Below are 12,636 nucleotides of genomic sequence, written 5' to 3'. Positions count from 1 at the left end.
TGAAAATTTTGCAATTTTCACATTTTGAATTTTTATTCTGTTAAACCAGAGAGTTATGTGACACAAAATAGTTAATAAATAATATTTCCCACATGTCTACTTTACATCAGCACAATTTCGGAAACCAATTTTTTTTTTTTTGGGAAGTTATAAGGGTTAAAAGTTGACCAGCGATTTCTCATTTTTACAACAAAATCATTTTTTTTAGGGACCACCTCACATTTGAAGTCACTTTGAGGGGTTTATATGGCAGAAAATACCCAAAAGTGACACCATTCTAAAAACTGCACCCCTCAAGCTACTCAAAACTACATTCAAGAAGATTATTAACCCTTCAGGTGCTTCACAGCAACTAAAGCAATGTGGAAGGAAAAAATGAACATTTTAATTTTTCCAACAAAAATTTTCTTTTAGCATCAATTTTTTCATTTTCACAAGGGCAACAGGATAAAATGGATCCTAAAATTTGTTGGGCAATTTCTCCTGAGTACACCGATACCTCATATGTGGTCATAAACCACTGTTTGGGCGCATGGCAGGGCTCAGAAAGGAAGGAGCGCCATTTGACTTTTTGAATGGAAAATATACTGTAATATTTAGCGGTTGCCATGTCGCGTTTGGCGTGTCCCTGTGTGCCTAAACACTGGAGCTCCCCCACAAGTGACCCCATTTTGGAAACTAGACCCTCCAAGGAACTTATCTAGATGCATAGTGAGCACTTTGAACCGCCAGGTGCTTCACAAATTGATCCGTAAAAAAAAAAAAAAAAAAAAAAGACTTTTCTTTTCACAAAAATTTTATTTTAGCCTCAGTTTTTTCATTTTCACATGGGCAATGGGATAAACTGGATCCTAAAATTTGTTGTGCAATTTCTCCTGAGTACAAGGATACCTCACATGTGGTCATAAACCACTGTTTCGGTGCACGGCAGGGTCCGGAAGGGAAGGAGCGCCATTTGACTTTTTGAATGGAAAATTAGCTCCAATCGTTAGTGGACACCATGTCGTGTTTGGAGAACCCCTGTGTACCTAAACATTGGAGCTCCCCCACAAGTGACCCCATTTTGGAAACTAGACCACCCAAGGAACTTATCTACAGTCATGGCCAAAAGTTTTGAGAATGACACAAATATTATATTTTCACATTATCTGCTGCCCTCTGGTTTTTATGTGTGTTTGTCAAATGTTTTTATCACATACAGAAATATAATTGCAGTCATATTATGAGTAGCAAAAGGTTATATTGACAGTTAGAATGAGTTAATGCAGCAAGTCAATATTTGCAGTGTTGACCCTTCTTCAGGACCTCAGCAATTCTCCCTGGCATGCTCTCAATCAACTTCTGGATCAAATCCTGACTGAGCAGTCCATTCTTGCAAAATCAATGCTTTTATTTTGTCTGAATTTGAAGGTTTTTGTTTGTCCACCCGTCTCTTGTTGATTGACCACAAGTTCTCAATGGGATTAAGATCTGGGGAGTTTCCAGGCCATGGTCCCAAAATCTCTATGTTTTGTTCTCTGAGTCATTTAGTTATCACCTTTGCTTTATGGCAAGGTACTCCATCATGTTGAAAAAGGCATTGTTGATCGCCAAACTGCTCTTGGACGGTTGGGAGAAGTTGCTCTTGGAGGACATTCTGGTACCATTCTTTATTCATGGCTGTGTTTTTAGGCAAGACTGAGAGAGAGCCCATTCCCTTGGCTGAGAAGCAACCCCACACATGAATGGTTTCAGGATGCTTGACAGTTGGCATGAGACAAGACTGGTGGTAGCGCTCACCTGGTCTTCTCCGAATAAGCCGTTTTCCAGATGTCCCAAACAATCGAAAAGGGGATTCATCAGAGAAAATGACTTTACCCCAGTCCTCAGCAGTCCACTCCCTGTACCTCTTATAAAGAAGCAACTGAAAAAACAGTGCATAAACATCCAAAATAGGCAGAAATAACATGAATCTTTATTAAGGACACAGATAAAAATTGGCATGACAGAAGTGACACAAGCAGAACGCACAGAGGTACAGAGATTCCCTAAGGTATATCAATATGGTATAATGTATCTCCATTAGTGGTATATACAAGCCGACTAGTCATAGTGAAATAAAGGGTAAAATCCCCAGACCGTCAGGCAACCCCAAAGAAGGGGGTTATGAGAGATCAAAATACAAACATAATACTCATACCTAAGGGGGCACTGGACCACCGGCGCAAGGAAGACAGCCCAACGTATGTTTCGGAAGCTACACCGCTTCCTTCCTCAGGGGGTGTGTCATAAAAGGCCACCGGGTGTACTATAAATAGGGGTCCAAATAAACCTGAGCGCCAATCAGGGGAGCGACCAACCACCCACCCACCAACACGTCCGGGCTGGCGCTGACAATACACGGGGCCCCGTGACGTCAGACGCCAGACCACGGGCGGATGGGGGTGGAGTTAGGCGCGCGTCACCCACGCATGCGCAGACGGCCACAAAATGGTCGCGGCCATCTTGACTGGGGGCATAATAGATGGCAAACAGAAAAATATGATATCTAACATAGTATTTGACCAAAAAAGAGCGCCAAATGTTTTACCAGTATCTAGTGCATCACATAGCGACTATATTAGGCACCATGGATAAGTATCCAATAGCATAGGTGGATAAGGTAACCGCACATGCGCAAATGACCATAAAAAATTTATATACGGCCATCAAAGATGGAAACACACCTAATAGTAAGCGTAAAAAATACCAATGTATTTATATGAAAATTTATAGATTGTTACAAAGCATCAAAAATGATTAAACACGAGGGTTATAAGGATATAGGGTAACCCAACGTATTCCAGTCCTATACAGGTTTATGACAACAATATATATACCCCATGCATTAGTTTAGTCAAAAATTATAGCCATAAAAATGTACATAGTCCTATTATAATCTAAATGGAATAAGTTAGCCCAAAAATAATGCTATTACAATGAAATATAAAGAATAATCTCCATCAACCGCATTATTATGCATTGCCCCCATATATATAACTACATATGCTTGTAAATAGAGGTGTATACAGCCATATATCAATGATCACCACATAGAAGTCCACCCATAAAAAATGGAAAAAAAATGGGCAACAAAGAGAACACATCTTCATCTTCTTGTATAGGAGAATGTTGATATATTCATAGAAGAGACGATCATATTTATCCAAAGCCTCCAGAAGATATTTCGGACCCAGACAACCCAACCAAAAAGATGCCAAATCTAAAAGACTAAAATAAAACAAAGTTAAAAAAGTTAAAAAAGACACAACAAATGTCACTCCAGAAGTGTAACAGTACCACAACGGGGGAATAGGTGGAGGAGAAGAGGGAAAGATAAAAGGAAAACTCACAAAAATGGAACGAATGAAAGACATTCGTTAAGGCCATATGGATGGACTGTTTTCAATTTCCAAATCCATTTAGCTTCTAATTGACTCAATCTTTTAGAGAGACCCCCACCTCGAATATCAATTTTCAGGGCCTCAATGCCCCATACCATAAGTGAGGTGGAATCACAGCCATGGTGCTCCTTGAAATGTCTAGGTATAGTCCTCAGGGTGGAAGCATCCGTGTGGCCACGAGCCGCCTGAATCCCCAACACGTGCTCCCTGACTTGGACCTTGAATTGTCGCGTAGTAAGGCCTACATAAATAAGGCCACAGGGACACGTAGCATAGTATATGACATACCTAGTCGTACAGGTAATGCGTTGTCTAATACTGAAGACCTGATCTCCACTCGAATTGTTAAATTCAGTACACCGCATAATGTTGGGGCAGGCGACACAGTGGCCACACGGATAACAACCAACCCCGGGAATGTGACCATCCAGAAAGGTAGTTTTAGAGCCCACAGCGTAGTGGCTCATAACCAGATGATCCCTTAAGTTTCTAGACCGTCGGAACGCCATGGCTGGTCTCTCTGTTGTGATCCTGTTAATGACCGGGTCAATGCGGAGGATAGGCCATGCTTTATCAAGGGCAGAACGAACAGCCTCTGATCTAGAGCTAAAAGTAGTAATAAACCTAACAGTTTGGTTACCCCTAGATGTATTGGACATCCCTGATCTATATAATAAATCCTGCCTAGTAGCATGCTTAGCTCGATTGAAAGCAATTTTGATGGATCTCCGGCTATATCCACGTTCTAGAAATCGTTGACGAAGCTCATCCGCCCGATGAAAGAATGTCTCATCTGTAGAACAGATACGGCGCAGTCGTAAAAATTGACCGATGGGTACCACCTTAATGACATGTCTCGGATGTGCGGATGAGGCGTGCAGCAAGGAATTTGTCGCGGTAATCTTTCTAAATATGTCTGTTTGCACCATCCCATAGGGGTCCCTCCTTACGGTAACGTCCAAAAAGTCCAATTCATTAGCATCAGATGTGAACGTAAGTATAATATTACGGTCATTGTTGTTCAATTTTGAGATAAGCTGCGCAAGGTCGACGGAGCTGCCTTGCCAGATGAAGAATATATCATCAATGTACCGCGTCCAAAGGGGGACACGGCACATTGACACATCCTCATCTGACAAAAAGAGGTCCCTCTCCCACAGCCCCAGGAATAGGCCAGCATAGGTGGGCGCAAAGGCCGCACCCATGGCGGTCCCCTGGAGCTGGAGGTAGACCTGTTATAGAAAATTGACCTATAACCCCCTCTCATACTTATCTCAGCTGGAAACAATTCTGAAAAGATCTCTACGGGATGGCGTTATCACCAAACCATTATTTTCAGCATTAATGGTTCCTGAACCCAAGATCCCAACTCTGTATCTGCTCCCTAAGATACATAAGAGCTCCTCGGTGCCACCCGGACGACCTATAGTGTCGGGACGTGGCAACTTTCTGGAAAATATAAACAAATGGATAGATTACCACCTGCAACCTCTTGTTATGAGCCTCCCTTCCTTCCTCCGTGACACTGGGGATCTGCTGCGCAGGGTCAACAGACTCTGCCTTGAGGGTGACACTCTTCTAGTTTCAGCAGATGTGGAGTCCCTATATACTAACATCAGACATTCGGATGGCCTGAGAGCCGTGAAATTCTTTTTGGAGACTTCTCCTTTGGCTCCCAGGCTTAGGGACCTTCTGCTGGAACTATTAGAGTTCACCCTCACGCACAATTTTTTTGTGTTCAAGGGGTCCTTCTACCTCCAGCTCCAGGGGACCGCCATGGGTGCGGCCTTTGCGCCCACCTATGCTGGCCTATTCCTGGGGCTGTGGGAGAGGGACCTCTTTTTGTCAGATGAGGATGCGTCAATGTGCCGTGTCCCCCTTTGGACGCGGTACATTGATGATATATTCTTCATCTGACAAGGCAGCTCCGTCGACCTTGCGCAGCTTATCTCAAAATTGAACAGCAATGACCGTAATATTATACTTACGTTCACATCTGATGCTAATGAATTGGACTTTTTGGACGTTACCGTAAGGAGGGACCCCTATGGGATGGTGCAAACAGACATATTTAGAAAGATTACCGCGACAAATTCCTTGCTGCACGCCTCATCCGCACATCCAAGACATGTCATTAAGGCGGTACCCATCGGTCAATTTTTACGACTGCGCCGTATCTGTTCTACAGATGAGACATTCTTTCATCGGGCGGATGAGCTTCGTCAACGATTTCTAGAACGTGGATATAGCCGGAGATCCATCAAAATTGCTTTCAATCGAGCTAAGCATGCTACTAGGCAGGATTTATTATATAGATCAGGGATGTCCAATACATCTAGGGGTAACCAAACTGTTAGGTTTATTACTACTTTTAGCTCTAGATCAGAGGCTGTTCGTTCTGCCCTTGATAAAGCATGGCCTATCCTCCGCATTGACCCGGTCATTAACAGGATCACAACAGAGAGACCAGCCATGGCGTTCTGACGGTCTAGAAACTTAAGGGATCATCTGGTTATGAGCCACTACGCTGTGGGCTCTAAAACTACCTTTCTGGATGGTCACATTCCCGGGGTTGGTTGTTATCCGTGTGGCCACTGTGTCGCCTGCCCCAACATTATGCGGTGTACTGAATTTAACAATTCGAGTGGAGATCAGGTCTTCAGTATTAGACAACGCATTACCTGTACGACTAGGTATGTCATATACTATGCTACGTGTCCCTGTGGCCTTATTTATGTAGGCCTTACTACGCAACAATTCAAGGTCCGAGTCAGGGAGCACGTGTTGGGGATTCAGGCGGCTCGTGGCCACACGGATGCTTCCACCCTGAGGACTATACCTAGACATTTCAAGGAGCACCATGGCTGTGATTCCACCTCACTTATGGTATGGGGCATTGAGGCCCTGAAAATTGATATTCGAGGTGGGGGTCTCTCTAAAAGATTGAGTCAATTAGAAGCTAAATGGATTTGGAAATTGAAAACAGTCCATCCATATGGCCTTAACGAATGTCTTTCATTCGTTCCATTTTTGTGAGTTTTCCATTTATCTTTCCCTCTTCTCCTCCACCTATTCCCCCGTTGTGGTACTGTTACACTTCTGGAGTGACATTTGTTGTGTCTTTTTTAACTTTTTTAACTTTGTTTTATTTTAGTCTTTTAGATTTGGCATCTTTTTGGTTGGGTTGTCTGGGTCCGAAATATCTTCTGGAGGCTTTGGATAAATATGATCGTCTCTTCTATGAATATATCAACATTCTCCTATACAAGAAGATGAAGATGTGTTCTCTTTGTTGCCCATTTTTTTTCCATTTTTTATGGGTGGACTTCTATGTGGTGATCATTGATATATGGCTGTATACACCTCTATTTACAAGCATATGTAGTTATATATATGGGGGCAATGCATAATAATGCGGCTGATAGAGATTATTCTTTATATTTCATTGTAATAGCATTATTTTTGGGCTAACTTATTCCATTTAGATTATAATAGGACTATGTACATTTTTATGGCTATAATTTTTGACTAAACTAATGCATGGGGTATATATATTGTTGTCATAAACCTGTATAGGACTGGAATACGTTGGGTTACCCTATATCCTTATAACCCTTGTGTTTAATCATTTTTTATGCTTTGTAACAATCTATAAATTTTCATATAAATACATTGGTATTTTTTACGCTTACTATTAGGTGTGTTTCCATCTTTGATGGCCGTATATAAATTTTTTATGGTCATTTGCGCATGTGCGGTTACCTTATCCACCTATGCTATTGGATACTTACCCATGGTGCCTAATATAGTCGCTATGTGATGCACTAGATACTGGTAAAACATTTGGCGCTCTTTTTTGGTCAAATACTATGTTAGATATCATATTTTTCTGTTTGCCATCTATTATGCCCCCAGTCAAGATGGCCATCTATTATGCCCCCTTTTGGAAACTAGACCCCCAAGGAGCTTATCTAGATGTGTAGTGAGCACTTTGAACCCCCAAGTGCTTCACAGAAGTTTATAAACGCAGAGCCATGAAAATAAAAAATCATTTTTTTTTCCTCAAAATGATTTTTTTAGCCCGATATTTTTTATTTTCACAAGGGTAACAGGATAAATTGGACCCCTAAAGTTGCTGTTCAGTTTGTCCTGAGTACGCTGGCACCCCATATGTGGGGGGGGGAACCACTGTTTGGGCGCACGGCAGGGCTCAGAAGGGAAGGAGCGCCATTTGACTTTTTGAATGGAAAATTATCTCCAATCGTTAGCGGACACCATGTCGTGTTTGGAGAGGCCCTGTCTGCCTACACTTTGGAGCTTCCCCACAAATCACCCCATTTTGGAAACTAGACCCCCTAAGGAAGTTATCTAGATGCATAGTGAGCACTTTGAACCCCCCAGGTGCTTTACAGAAGTGTATAACGCAGAGCTGTGTAAATAAAAATATTTTTTTTTCCTCAAAAATTTTTTGATTTTTTGATTTGATTTTTTAGCCCGCTATTTTTTATTTTCACAATAGTAACAGGAGAAATTGGACACCAAAAGTTGTTGTCCGGTTTGTCCTGAGTACGCTGGTACCCAATATGTGGGGAGGGACCACTGTTTGGGCACATGTCGGGGCTTGGAAGGGAAGTAGTGACGTTTTGAAATACTGACTTGATGGAATAGTCTGCGGGCATCATGTTACGTTTGCAGAGCCTCTGATGTGCCTAAACAGTGGAAACCCCCCACAAGTGACCCCATTTTGGAAACTAGACCACCCAAGGAACTTATCTAGATGTGTGGTGAGCACTTTGAACCCCAAATGCTTCACCGAAGTTTATAACTCAGAGCCGTGAAAATAAAAAATCATTTTTTTAGCCCCCAATTTCTTATTTTCCCAAGGGTAACAGGAGAAATTAGACCCCCAAAGTTGTTGTGCAATTTTTCCTGAGTACGCTGATACCCATATGTGGGGGGTAAACAACTGTTTGGGCACACGTCGGGGCTCGGAATGGAGAGAGCGCTGTTTGACATTTTGAACGCAAAATTGGCTGGAATAAATCGTGGCGCCATGTCGCGTTCGGAGACCCCGTGATGTGCCTAAACAGTGGAAACCCCTCAATTCTAACTCCAACTCTAACCCCAACACACCCCTAACCCTAATCCCAACCATAACCCTAACCACAACCCTAACGCCAACACACCCCTAACCCTAATCCCAACTCTAACCCTAACTACAAGCCTAATCCTAATCCCAGCCCTAACCCTAATTCCAACCCTAACCCTAATTTTAACCCTAATTCCAACCCTAACCCTAGTCCTAACCATAACCCTAATTCCAACCCTAACCCTAATTCTAGCCCTAACCCTAATTCTAGCCCTAACTATAACCCTAATTACAACCATAACCCTAGTTCGAACCCTAAATGGAAAAAAAAAATATTTTTTTTATTTTATTATTTGCGCCTGGCTATGGGGGTGATAAAAGGGGGGTGTATTTACTTTTTTTTCATTTTGATCACTGTGAGAGTGTATCACAGTGATCAAAATGAAAAATGAACGGGCAGCCGGCAAATTCATGGGCGCCGCCATCTTGGACAATGGTAGGCGCACTGCGCATGCGCCCGCCATTTTCCAAGATGGCGGGCCGCTGGGAGCCACGGCGGGACACCGGGAGCACCATCGGAGGTCCCAGGGGGGATCGGAAGGTGGGAGGGAGCGATAGGAAGGGGAGGGGGAGCAGATGATGACGGCGGCGGCAACCGGTTGTTTCATCGGTATTCTTGCACCTGTGTTGCCATCTTAACCCCTTCACGACCCATGACGCCTACGTAGGCGTCATGAAAAGTCGTGCCCAAACGACCTATGATGCCTACGTAGGCGTCATGCTATAAATAGCCCCCCTGCGGGTCGGGTGACCGGGGTCAGTCGGTGTGGGGGGGGTCGGGTGTCGGTGTCTAGCCATGTCCGATGCTATTGCAGCATCGGCCATGGCTGGATTGTAATATTTCACCAAATTTCATTGGTGAAATATTACAAATCGCTGATTGGCTGTTTCACTTTTAACAGCCAATCAGCGATCGTAGGCACGTGGGGGTTAAGCCACGCCCCCTGGGATTAACCGTAGAGTGTCCTCTGTGTGCGGGTCGGGTGACCTTTCAGTGACCCCGGTCACCCGACCCGCAGGGGGGCTATTTATAGCATGACGCATACGTAGGCGTCATAGGTCGTTTGGGCACGACTTTTCATGACGCCTACGTAGGCGTCATGGGTCGTGAACGGGTTAAGATGGCAACACAGGTGCAAGAATACCGATGAAACAACCGCTCGCAGCCTACCAATACATGGAGGGGGCGGTTGCCTGGTATGTTAATGCACAACAAAACACTTGTATGCGGCGCTGTTCACACTATGGCCATGCACAGCATCCAGGCCAGCCTAGTAGAGACACCCTTCTATGAGCTCAGGCGGGCTGGCCCAGCGCTATCAAAATGCATGCCATGTGAACAGACACCGCAGTTTACAAGACCAAATGGGCCCAAGTGCACCCTGAATAAAAAGTGCAAAAAACACATTAAAAAATGTGGAGCATTGGCTGACATTTTGGCCAAAATACGCGAGCCCGTAACCTGCGTCAAAAATCTCCACGTTTACGGGTACCCAACACTAAATCCTAAGCTGATATTTTGGCCATCTTAATTATATGGGTCCACTGCATCCTGACTGCATTTGTCTGGATGCCTGGACGGGTAAACCTTTTTGCTCTTTTGCTGTTTTCTATTATTGGTGGATTTTCAAGTCTGTGCCGTATCACATTTATAGATGCACACAGCTCGCTACATTTGCACATTTATAGTTGCACACAGCTCTGCTACATTTCCACATTTATAGTTGCACACAGCTCTGCTACATTTGCTCATTTATTGATGCACACAGCTCACTACATTTGCACATTTATAGTTGCACACAGTTCTGCTACATTTCCACATTTATAGTTGCACACAGCTCTGCTACATTTGCACATTTATAGTTGCACACAGCTCTGCTACATTTGCACATTTATAGTTGCACACAGCTCTGCTACATTTGCACATTTATAGATGCACACAGCTCACTACATTTGCACATTTATAGTTGCACACAGCTCTGCTACATTTCCACATTTATAGTTGCACACAGCTCTGCTACATGGGCACATTTATAGATGCACACAGCTCTGCTACATTTGCACATTTATAGATGCACACAGCTCTGCTACATTTCCACATTTATAGATGCACACAGCTCTGCTACATTTCCACATTTATAGATGCACACAGCTCTGCTACATTTGCACATTTATAGATGCACACAGCTCTGCTACATTTCCACATTTATAGATGCACACAGCTCTGCTACATTTCCACATTTATAGATGCACACAGCTCTGCTACATTTGCACATTTATAGATGCACACTGCTCGCTACATTTGCACATTTATAGATGCACACAGCTCTGCTACATTTCCACATTTATAGATGCACACAGCTCTGCTACATTTGCACATTTATAGATGCACACTGCTCGCTACATTTGCACATTTATAGATGCACACAGCTCTGCTACATTTGCACATTTATAGATGCACACTGCTCGCTACATTTGCACATTTATAGACACACAGTGATTGGAAAGGATGCGGTGTCTAGTAATGGGCAGTCTGACTATTTCGGGTGACCTGGATAATTTGGCTTCGCTCAAAGAGAGCAGGGCTCCTTTGGATCCCAATTAAATGTGAGATCACCCTAGAGGACACATACACACATTTAAAATGGACTTTATACTGCCGAAACCCCGCAAACGTGTAGCCAACCAATACAACTGCTGGCAGGGTTTCAGCCACCAAACACTGTAATTTTACCCCCAGTGAGAGCCATTCAGAGACTTCAGGTGGCCCTCACTGGGATGCTGGCTCTCTTCGTTCACAGAGCCAGTTCTTTGTACGGGGTCGCTCGTGAACCACTAGAGTTTGCGTTCTCCTCCATCACAGGAAGCTTCCTCCGGAATTTAAGACACACACTTTTTAGTAGTAAGTTTTTCTTACTAAAAAGTGCATCTGATAATTTTTGGGGATAACCACACTTACTTACCAATGAGGTTAATGGGTAATTTGAGAGTCGCAGCAGTCAAGATGGCAGAACAGACCGTCGCTGCACCACCCATATCCGCTCTCATTGCATCCATTCCAGATGATGGCTTCAAGGAAATCCCACCACTTAGAAAAAGAGACATTTTGGGGTCAGTGGTACTTTCAACAAGGCACAAAATGCTCTGTAGTTTTAGTCTGCACATATTCATCAGGAGGATGTGCGCCCAGCTGATAGTTGCTGCCCGGGGCAGGGACTGTGCTAGTAGTAATACATTGCTTCCATCATCTAGGTACACACAAGTAAAAAAACCTCCATACTGTCCAATAGTAGTCAGCAAGTGTTTTCAAAGGTTGTGCAACCCAATGTCATACCGTACGTGATGTGTCTCTGACCTGTCAAAAGTAACTCCTTTCCCCACAAACACAAGAGGAGGCTCGTTAGGATCACGGCTGCCAGTATAATGGATTTCCAGGAACACCGGCGGCTCATCAGATCCTTTGGCCACACTTAAAAACGCTCCCATTTGTTGCTCTTCTATCCAGGACTTTGATCTAGGAAACCAAAGTGGAAGCATATCACTGCATGGCATACAGTCGCTGTAACTATAGTCTACTGGTTAAAAAAAAATGCAACATTGTATGTATTCAAATAACCAAAATTCAGTCCTAGTTACAAGAGTTCTAAATTGCACAAAAAAAGCCCAAAAAAGAAAAAACTCAAAACATGAAATACATACAAGAAAGGTATACTGCAGAGAATGATGGGGTGGTTGTATTAATACATTTAGAATATCCCCTGGAAGAAGCATTTCTTGCGAAACACTTCATCTCACATCTCATCCTTTCTGCAATATTTACAGCAGATATGTCCGCAGTCTTACCTAGTGAGCACCTTAACCCCGTCCCCCAATGCTCCAGTCTTTTGTTGAATTATCTCAGCAAACTTTGACGGAGTCACATAATTCGCTGGAGATTCCATCAAGTAACGAGCCAAGTTCTGCCCCTTCGCGTAGGAAACTCCTTTTTGCCAGGCATCTAGTTCTTCACTAAATAGAACAAATCATTCTGGGTAAACACACTGCAGGCTAGATACAAAGATGATT

At 43.4% G+C, this 12,636-nt stretch overlaps 1 pseudogene; it reads right to left on the bottom strand.

Annotated features, from left to right (window-relative positions):
• The window catches only part of LOC141088532 (cytosol aminopeptidase-like), a 46,776-nt pseudogene that overhangs the window by 6,382 nt on the left and 27,758 nt on the right, over positions 1–12,636 (bottom strand).

This window comes from Dendrobates tinctorius, unplaced genomic scaffold (genome assembly GCF_039654945.1).
Source record: "Dendrobates tinctorius isolate UK_male_01 unplaced genomic scaffold, ASM3965494v1 ptg000039l, whole genome shotgun sequence".
In the NCBI taxonomy this organism is placed as follows: domain Eukaryota; kingdom Metazoa; phylum Chordata; class Amphibia; order Anura; family Dendrobatidae; genus Dendrobates; species Dendrobates tinctorius.
The sequence above is the reverse complement of the archived record's forward strand: the minus strand, read 5'-3'. Positions and strand labels throughout refer to the sequence as shown.